Source organism: Pseudorca crassidens, chromosome 1, assembly GCF_039906515.1.
Source record: "Pseudorca crassidens isolate mPseCra1 chromosome 1, mPseCra1.hap1, whole genome shotgun sequence".
In the NCBI taxonomy this organism is placed as follows: Eukaryota; Metazoa; Chordata; class Mammalia; order Artiodactyla; family Delphinidae; genus Pseudorca; species Pseudorca crassidens.
Window position 1 is genome coordinate 120,371,357 of NC_090296.1, and position 7,198 is coordinate 120,378,554.

A 7,198-nucleotide genomic window follows, 5' to 3' on the forward strand; every position below is an offset into this window, starting at 1 on the left:
AGTTTACGTTAGGGTTCACTGTTTGTGTTGTATATTCTATGCGTTTAGGCAAATGTAAAATGCCACGTACCCACCATTACTGTATTATGTAGAATACTTTCACTGCCCTAAAAAGCCTCTGTGCTCCACCCATTCATCCTTCTCCCCAACAAACCCTGGCAAGCACTGATCTTTTTACTGTCTTCATAGTTCTGTCTTTTCCGGAATATCATAGAGTTGGAATTATACGGTGTGTAGGCTTTTCAGATTGGCTTCTTTCACGAAGTAACATGCAGTGAAGTTTCCTTCATGTCTTTTTGTGGCTTGATAGCTCTTTTCTCTTTAGCACTGAATAATATTCCATTGTCTGGATGTATCACAGTTTATTTATCCATTCACCTACTGAAGGACATTTCGGTGCTTCCAAGTTTTGACAATTATGAGTAAAGCTGTTATAAATACCTGTGTGCAGGTTTTTGTGTGGGCATGAATTTCCGACTCATTGGGGTTAATACCAAGGAGTGAGACTGATAGATCACATGATAACAGTATTTTAGAGTCGTCGAGCAGGTTATCACCCTGCTAATTTCTGTCCCAGAGGGGAGCTCCATCATACACACCGGCTAGCGAGCCGTCCCTGCGGCCCTCAGCTCCTCTTTCCTCCCTGAGTTTCCCAGGAGCATGAAAGAAGGCCCGGGGTCGCCCCAAACCCCTTCTGCTCCTGCCCTTTGCAAGTGCCACTACCACCATGGGCTTCACCATCTCCTCCCTCTTCTCCCGTCTCTTCAGCAAGAAGCAGATGTGCATTTTGATGGCTGGATTTGTTGCTGCTGGCAAGACGACCATTCTGTATAAACTGAAGTTAGGAGAGGTAGTCACCACCATTCCTATCATTGGTTTTAATGTGGAAACAGTAGAATATAAGAACATTTGTTTCACAGTATGTGATGTTGGTGGTCAAGATAAAATTAGGCCTCTCTGGAGGCATTACTTCCAAAGTACCCAGGGTCTTATTTTTGTGGTCGATAGCAATGATCGTGAAAGAATTCAGGAAGGAGCAGAAGAGCTGCAGAAAATGCTTCAGGAAGATGAGCTGCGAGATGCCATGTTTCTGCTTTTTGCAAGCAAACAGGATTTGCCAAATGCTATGGCCATTAGTGAAATGATAGATAAATTAGGTCCTCAGTCTTTTTGTAACAGAACGTGGTATGTTCAAGCCACTTGTGCTACACAAGGAACTGGTCTGTATGAGGGACTTGACTGGGTGTCAAATGAGCTTTCAAAACGTTAAATGAAACTCGATATCTAACGAAGGACATGTTTGATGGAATCGGTCTAGGCTTGTTACAACGAAATTAGTTTGCATCTTGGTTATTAAACAGTATCTGGGACTGGTTTGGGCAGAATAGTACGGCGTTTTAACTTATTTTGTTGCCAATTATTGTTTACCAAGTATAATGTTGCCATTTAGCAATATGCTTGGTTTTAAAGAGATTCTCTTGGGGAAAAAAAAGTGTCCTCTTTTAATTTTACTTTCCTTAAGCCTAAATGCCTGGACGTAGCTAATGTGACACCTTTAAATAAATCCATTTTGAATGTTTTTTTGAGCCCACAACAAATAATGTTTTAAAGTTATCCCCTTGCTACTTTACTGATACCTTTATCATTCCTGGGACAGTCTGCTGATTTAAAAAATGTAGCATTCCATTTGTCTTTATTTTTCTCCCTTGCCAAAAAGACTTTTTTTTTTTTTTTTTTTTTGCGGTACGCAGGCCTCTCACTGCTGTGGCCTCTCCCGTTGCGGAGCACAGGCTCCGGACGCGCAGGCCCAGTGGCTATGGCTCACGGGCCCAGTCGCCCCGAGGCATGTGGGATCTTCCCGGACCGGGGCGCGAACCCGTGTCCCCCGCATCAGCAGGCAGACTCCCAACCACTGTGCCACCAGGGAAGCCCTAAAAGACTTTTTTTAAAAAAGCGTTTTGAATACTGCTTGTACCAGCCAGGGAAATGCTCCAAAACACTATTCAGTTCTCTTGCACCGAGGAGCTTATATTTCCCCCCATTATTGATTCCTGGCTTCTATCAGCCAAGCTTACCTTGGTGTGGTTTGGATTTGATAGCTAATTAGTTCTATGCTAGTTGTGAAGAGTTCATATTGAGATGATTTTTAATACTCAGCAGATTGTCTTCCTTTATATTGTACCTTTTTTATGTTGCGTGTTGCTTTTGGTATCAGCCTGACTCTTGGCCCAGTACATGATAGTTCTGCTGATGTTTTATCGTTTATTGGGGAACACGTCTTCATTAAGAGTTTTTGGACAACTCATCAAACTCAATGAATGAGTTTTATTCATAACCCATCTGGAATTATTCCTAATAAAATGCTAAAACATGTAAAAAAAAAGAGAATATTTTAGTTTTGTAAGAAACGGCCAAACTGTCTTCTAAAGTGGCTGCACCATTTTGCATTCCCACCAGCAGTGAATTAGACTTTCTGTTGCTCCACATCCTTCCAGAATTTGGTACCGTCTTCTTGGAGAATTGATCTCTTTATCATTATGTAATGCCCTTTTTATCCCCAAAAACTTTCCTTTCTCTGAAGTCTGATCTGTCTGAGATTAATATGGCTATTCTTGCTTTCTTTTGATTATTGTTAGCGTGGTATATTTTCCTCCATCCATTTACTTTAAATCTATATGTGTCTTTAGGGACTTCTCTGGTGGCGCAGAGGTCAAGAATCCACCTGCCAATGCAGGGGACACGGGTTCGAGCCCTGGTCCGGGAAGATCCCACATGTCATGGGGCAACTAAGCCTGTGCGCCACAGCTACTGATCCTGCACTCTAGAGCCCACGAGCCACAACTACTGAAGCCCATGTGCCTAGAGCTCACGCTCCACAAGAAGAGAAGCCCCTGCAATGAGAAGCCTGTGCACCACAAAGAAGAGTAGCTCCCGCTCGCTGCAACTAGAGAAAGCCCGCACGCAGCAACCAAAGACCCAACACAGCCAAAAATAAATAAATAAAATAAATTTATAAAAAACAAAATCTATATGTGTCTTTATATTTAAACTGGGTTTCTTATAGACAACATCTAGTTGGGTCTTGTTTTTTGATGCACTCTGACAATCTGTCTTTTAATTGATGCATTTAGACCACTGACGTTCAAAGTGATCATTGATACAGTTGGATTACTATCTACCATATTTGTTACTATTTTCTATTTATTGTCCTTGTTTATTGTTCCTATTTTTGTCTTCCACTCTTTTTCTGCCTCTTGTAGTTTTACTTGAGCATTTCATATGATTCCATTTTCTCTCCTTTCTTAGCATATTAGTTATACTTGTTTTTTAAGACTTTTTTTTTTGGTGGTACCTCTAGAGTTTGTAATACACATTTACAAGTCCATTTTCAATAACATTTTACTGCTTCGCAGGTAGTATGAGGACCTTATAATAGTGAAAGGGTCCTAATTTCTCCCTCCCATCCCTTGTATCATTGCCATCATTCATTTCATTTATGTATAAACATACATAAGCATATATATAGATATATATTCAAACACATTGTTGCTATTATTTTGAACAAATTATTATTTTTAGATCAATTCAGAACAAGAAAAATAAATTTTTATTTTATCTTCACTTACTTCTCCTTCAGTGCTCTCCCTTTCTTTAAGTAAATCCATATTTCTGAACTATATTGTTTACCTATTCTCTAAAAAAACTTCTTTTAACGTTTCTTGCAAGGCAGGTCTATTGGCAACAAATCCCCTTAATTTTAGTTTCTCTGAAAAAGTCTTTATTTCTCCTTCATTTCTGAAGGATAATTTTGCAGGACACAGAGTTCTAGAATGGAGATTTTTTTCTCTCAACACTTTAAATATTTTATTCCACTTAAGAATTAATATTGTGAAAGCAACTATACTCCAATAAAAATTAATTTAAAAAGTCAACACTAAAAAAAAAAAGAATTAGTATTGTTAAAATGGCCATACTACCCAAAGCAATCTACAGATTCAATGTGATCCCTATCAAATTACCAGTGACATTTTTTACAGAACTAGAACAAAATAATCCTAAAATTTATACAAACCCATAAAAGACCCGGAATTGCCAAAGCAACCCTGAGGAAAAAGAACAAAGCAGGAAGCAACACCCTTCCAGACTTCAGACAATACTACAAAGCTACAGTAATCAAAATAGCATGGTATTGGCACAAAAACAGACATACGGATAAATGGAACAGAAAAGAGAGCCCAGAAATAAACCCACAGACCTATGGACAATTAATCTTTAACAAAGGAGGCAATGGGGAGAAGACAGTCTCTCCAGTAAGTGGTGTAGGGAAAGTTGGACAGCCACATGTAAACTAATGACATTAGAACACACCCTCTCACCATACACAAAAATAAACTCAAAATGGCTTAAAGACTTAAATATAAGACAAGACACCATAAAACTCCTAGAAGAGAACATAGGCAAAACATTCTCTGACATAAATCACACAAATGTTTTCTTAAGTCAGTCTCCCAAGGCAATAGAAATAAAGCCCAAAATAAACAGATGGGACCTAATCAAGCTTACAAGCTATGGCACAGCAAAGGAAACCATACACAAAACGAAAAGACAACCTATGGACTGGGAGAAAATATATGCAAATGATGTGACTGATAAGGGCTTAAGTTCAAAAATACACAAACAGCTCATACAATTCAATAGCAAAAAAAAAAAAAAAACCAGTAAAAATATGGGCAGAAGATCTGAATAGACATTTCTCCAAAGAAGACACAGATGACCAATAGGCACGTGCAAATATGCTCATCATCGCTAATTATTAGAGAGATGCAAATGAAAACTACAATGAGGTATCACCTCACACCAGTCAGAATGGCCATCATTAAAAAGTCTACAAATAATAAATGCTGGAGAAGGTGTGGAGAGAAGGGAACCCTCTTACACTATTGGCGGGAATGTAAACTGTTGCAGCCACTATGAAAAACAGTATGGCAGTTCCTCAAAAAACTAAAAATAGAGTTGTCATATGATCCAGCAATTCCACTCCTGGGCATACATCCAGAGAAAACTGTAATTTAAAAAGATACATGCACCCCTATGTTCATTGCAGCACTATTTACAATAGCCAAGACATGGAAAGAACCTAAATGTCCATCGACAGATGAATGGATAAGATAGATGTGGTATATATATACAATAGTATATTACTCGGCCATAAGAAAGAATGGAATAATGCTATTTGCAGCAACATGGATGGACCAAGAGATTATCATACTAAGCGAAGTAAGTCAGAAATAGAAAGATAAACACCATATGATATCACTTATATGTGGAATCTAAAATATGACACAAGTGAACATATCTACAAAACAGAAACAGACTCACAGACATAGAGAACAGACTTGTGGTTGCCAAGGGGGAGGAGGGGTGGGGGAGGGAAGGATTGGGAGTCTGGGGTTAGCAGATGCAAACTATTATGTATAGGATGGATAAACAGCAAGGTCCTACGGTATAGCACAGGGAACTATATTCAATGTCCTGTGATAAACCATAATGGAAAAGAACATGAAAAAGAAAAAAATATATATAACTGAGTCACTTTGTTGTACAGCAGAAATTAACACAACATTGTAAATCAATTATACTTCAATAAAATAAAAAATGTTTTACTGCACTCTCTTAGTGCTTGCATAAGAGGTTTCTGAGGAGAAGTCTGATGTAATTCTTATCTTTGCTCCTCTGTATGTAAGATGTTTTCCCCTCTCTGGCTTCTTTGAGGGAATTTCTTTGTCTTTGACTTTCTTTAGTTTGAAAATGATATACCTAGGTTTGGTTTTTATTCCCCGGCATTTATCTTGCTTACTGTCCTCTAAGCTTATTGGATCTGTGGTTTACAGACATTACTTTGGAGAAATTCTCAGTCATTATTGTTTCAAACATTTCTTCTCTTCCTTTGTCTCTTTCTTCTCCTTCTGGTATCCCCACTACATGTATGTCACACCTTTACAGTTGTCCCATGGTCCTTGGATATTCTGTTCTGGCTTTCCCCCCAGTCTTTGTTCTCTTTGCTTTTCAGTTTGGGAGCATTCTATTGATATATCTTCCAGCTCAGAGATTCTTTCCTCAGCTGTGTCCAGTCTAATAACGAGCCCATCAAAGACATTCTTCATTTCCATTACAGTGTTTTTGATCTCTAGCTCGATTCTTTTTTAGGATATCCATCTCTCTGCTTACATTGTCCATGTGTTCTTGTATGCTGTCTACTTTATACATCAGAGCCCTGAGTGTATTAATCATAGTTGTTTTAAATTCCTGGTCTGATAATCCCTGCGAGGACTGGTTCGGACACTTGCTCTGTCTCTTCAAATTGTATTTTTTGCCTGTTATTATGCATTGTATTTTTTTGTCTTGATAGCTGGACATGATGTGCCAGGTAGAAGGAACTGCTGAATATAGGCCTTTAGTAATGTGGTGGGGAGGTGAGGGGGAGGGGAAGCATTCTATAGTCTTGTGATTAGGGTTCAGTCTTTTAGTGAGTGTATGCCTCTGAACTGTGAGCTTCACAAGTGTTTCTCAGTTTTTACCCCTATTTAGGTGGGAGAGGATGGCTAGAGTGGCTGGATTTGTGTATTTCTAGCCTCCCACATGGGAGGCTAGAGCTAACTGGAGGTGGGTATTTCCCTTCCCCTAGATCACTTAGGCTCTGATAATACTCCAGTTTTATAGACATTGTGTCTTTCTGCAACCTGTTAAGGATGACAAATGATTTTCTAATTCTTTTCTGATTCTTATAGTAAATAATATTCTACTAATCTTATGTTTTCATAAGTTCTACATATGCCCCTACTCTACACTCCATTTGATTTCAGATGATGGCAGGTGGACATGCATAGCTCACCCCATGTCTGTCTGAATCTTATAAGACGTAGCCCCTGGATCGTCTATGATGGAGTGCATGAAAAACTCTAATCCCCAGTAGGCATTGTTCCCAGGACGACTCCTGTTTCCAACTCTGCCTGCAGTGTTCTATGTGAGCAACATCTTGCAAGATGAAAAGCACCATCACTAGCATTTGGAATGGCAAGAGGAATGGAGACCACCAGTGGCTGGCTATCATGCCCACTAACCACATTTCTCCATTGATAGGTTTACTAGATTGAAATGTAAGAAGAGACCTTTAAATGTCTTTCATTATACATTGTAT

The 7,198-nt window shown here is 38.9% G+C and overlaps 1 pseudogene; it reads left to right on the top strand.

Annotated features, from left to right (window-relative positions):
- The first annotated feature begins 574 nt into the window (after positions 1 to 574).
- On the top strand, positions 575 to 1,719 carry LOC137232285 (ADP-ribosylation factor 4 pseudogene; annotated as a pseudogene).
- The last annotated feature ends 5,479 nt before the right edge of the window (positions 1,720 to 7,198 follow it).